This window comes from Monodon monoceros, unplaced genomic scaffold (genome assembly GCF_005190385.1).
Source record: "Monodon monoceros isolate NGI ecotype Baffin Bay Population unplaced genomic scaffold, NGI_Narwhal_1 Super_Scaffold_10, whole genome shotgun sequence".
Classification (NCBI taxonomy): Eukaryota; Metazoa; Chordata; class Mammalia; order Artiodactyla; family Monodontidae; genus Monodon; species Monodon monoceros.
In genome coordinates this window covers 26686607-26689893 of record NW_021703766.1, presented here as the reverse complement: position 1 = coordinate 26689893, position 3287 = coordinate 26686607, and the positions used below count along the sequence as shown (strand labels likewise).

The 3287-nt window shown below is 40.3% G+C and overlaps 1 pseudogene; it reads right to left on the bottom strand.

The window, feature by feature from the left end:
* Positions 1-2671: 2671 nt before the first annotated feature.
* LOC114890110 lies at positions 2672-2771 on the bottom strand (annotated as a pseudogene).
* Positions 2772-3287: the final 516 nt, after the last annotated feature.

The following is a 3287-nucleotide window of genomic DNA, read 5'->3' as shown; positions in this document are numbered from 1 at the left end:
TTCGAATCAATCTTTATGAAAGCAATGGAATCATATAGTGTGTACTCTTTGGTGTCTGTCTTCTTTTACTTAGCACGTTTGTGTGATTTGTCCACAGTATCATGTGTGGTTGTGGTTTCTTCATTCTTGTGGGTGTATAGCATTCCAGTTTATGAATGTATATTTATCTACTCATTCTCCTGTTGATGTATATTTGGGTAGTTTTCAGTTTGAGACCTCTATCAATAGTGTTTGTACATATCTCTTGATGAACATGAATATGGATTTCTTTTGGGAGAGGCGTTGCTGAATCATAGGGTAGATATACGTGGGCTTTAGTAGATACTGCCAACAGTGTTCCAAAATGGCTGTACCATTTATGCTTCCACCAGTGGTCTATGAAGGAATTCCACTTGCTTCACAGTCTTGCCAACACTTTCTGTCCTTTTCATTTTAGCCGTTCTGGTGGGTGGTATTGCATTTTGGGTTTAATTTGCATTTCCTTGATGACTAATGAAGTTGGGAACGTTTTCATAATTTTCCCTGATCTTTTTTCCCCCTCAACTCTTTATTACAAAAATGTTCACATTCAGAAAAGTTAAAAGAATTGCATAATGGACACTCACCTACCTAGTAACTAGATTCAAACAACTGTAACCTTTTGCTATATTTACTTTGTGTGCACATGTGTGTGTGAGATCATTTTGCTGATCCATTGTAAAGTAAGTTGTGATCACAATGACACTTGCTCTATAATTACTTCAGGAAGTATCTCCTAGAAATAGACATTTTTCTGTGCAACCATAATACTATGTTCATATCTAACAAAATTTACAATAATTTCCTGAAAATTGTCTACTAGTCTGTGCTCAAGTCTCTCTACTTGTCCCCAAAGTATTTGTCATCTAGTTTTTTGAACCAGGAGCCAATCAAGGCTGACTTACTGTATTTGGTTGCCATAGCCCTTTAAACTGACACACCATCTTCCCCCACCCCCATGACACTGACTTTTTGAAGAGCCAAATTATGCCCTGGTTGTCTATATAAAGAACATTTTAACTTCAGTGGCTTAAAACAACTATCTTATATCTCACAATTTTGTGGACCACAAATTCAAGTGATTCTTTGTTTCACATGACGTTGAAAAAAGTCAGTGGTGATATTCAGTTGGCAGATGGACTGGCTGAAGCATCCAAGATGCCTTTGCTCTCATGTCTGACACCTTGGTTGTGATGGCTGAAAGGCTGGCTCAGCTAGGAATGCCCACCAGGGCATATCCATGTAGCTTCTCTAACATGGTGGGCTCAGAGTAGTCAGTTTTCTTATATAATGGCTCATGGCCCTGAGAATGAATGTTTTGGTGAATAGGACTTGCATTCCTTTTATGACCTAGCCTCCGAAGTCACACTGCATCCCTTCCATCATACACTATTGTTTGAGGTAGTCACAAAGCCCACCCAGTTTCAGAGAATTTGAAGCTATGTTGTAAAATCTGCCGTGGTCTGCATTCTGGCCACAAATTACAGATCTTCCTCAATTGATGATGAGGGTACATCCTGATAAACCATCATAAAGTGAAAATATCACAAGTTTAAAGTGCATTAAATACACCTAACCTACCAACATCATAGCTTACCCTTGCCTGCCTTAAACATGCTCAGGACACTTAAGTTAGCCTACAGTTGGACACAATGATCTAACACAAAGCCGATCTTATAACAAAGTGTTGAATGTCTCATGTAATTTATTGAATACTGTACTGAAAGTGAAAAACAGAGTGGTTGTCTGGGTACAGGGTGTTTGTAAGTGTACTGATTGTTTATCCTCATGATCACCTGGCTGACCAAGAGCCGCGGGCTTGCTGCCACTGGCCAGCATCACGAGAGAGTATTGTACCACATACCACCAGACCAGGAGAAGGTCAAAATTCAAAATTTGAAGTGTGGTTTCTATTGAATGCTTATCACTTTTGCACCATTGTAAAGCTGAAAAGTTGTAAGTAGAACCATCACAAGTTGAAGACCGTCTGCATTCGCCTTTCTCTCACATGCAAAATACACACACCATTTCCAAGAGTCCTCCAAAGTCTCATCCCATTATGACATCAGGATCAGGCTGATGTCTTTTTTTTTTATCTTGAGTTCCCTGTGATGCTGCTATCAGACCACTCCCTTAGAAGTCTTAGAAGCATTACTGTCTAACTGAGAGGAGCAGTGAGGCAGGCCCTTGATTCTTAGAGAGATTTTTGTATACCCGAGAGGGTTGTGACACATCATGTTAAGCCATTCTGAGGTCAGAAACTTCTGTCTTACAGTCAACACACCAGATTCCCTGAGACAGTATTTTACTAGGTGCCCTCTTAGGAGGCTCCACGTTCTGATTTCTTCTACTTGTTTCTTCTTGGTGTCGTTTAACGTTTTCTTAAAACCCCCTCACTCACTCCCACATTTCTTATAGAGTTGAGTCAAGAGGCTTGATTGGAATCAGGTTAACTATTTTGGCAAGAATTCTTCATAGGTGATTCAGCATACATTATACTGCCTGACATCTATAGACACATAATATCAAGTTTTCCCATCATTGATATGTTAGGTTGGATCACTTCTTTTGGGTGGTGACCATCAGATCCTTGCATTGTAAAAGTACACTTTCTTCTTTGTGATTAGCATGTAATCTGTGGGGCGATACTATCAAAAATACGGAATGCTTTACAAGTTCACATCATCCTTGAGCCAGGGGCCATGCTAATTTTTCTGACATTCTTCCAGTTTTACTCTGTGCTATGGAAGCACAGAGTGGCTGACCTGGCTCCCATGTGTACAGATATCCCGTCTCTTGCCCCAGCACCTCCTCCTGCTCTAGGTGTCTGTTGGCTGAGCTTAGAATATCCCCGAACTGTTCTAGTTTCCTAGGTAGTAGTTTTGTTTTTGTTTTTTTTTTCTATCCATGTTTAAGATGTGTTTTTCTTTGCTCCAGTTTTTCTGTCAATCTGATCCCACCTGCTTTCTATCTTACAGGAATTCATGAATAATCTGCTCTTCTGGTGGCACTCTTTATTGCTTTCCTGTGTTTTTATGGGTTTCACGTATAGACAAAAATACCTACAGAGAGACAAAAGGTTTCGTTTCAGGACATGTGAGGCCGGAAGTAGGAAGGGTGGTGTGTGTGGTTGTGTTCAATCAGATATCTCTAGCTAATCTCTGCTCTTGGGAAACCGTATTGTTGGGTAACAATGAGTAACTATCAGAGGCTGAAGATAGAAACCAGATTATTACAGACTGGATTGTGCCCCCCCCCCCCGCCGCTAA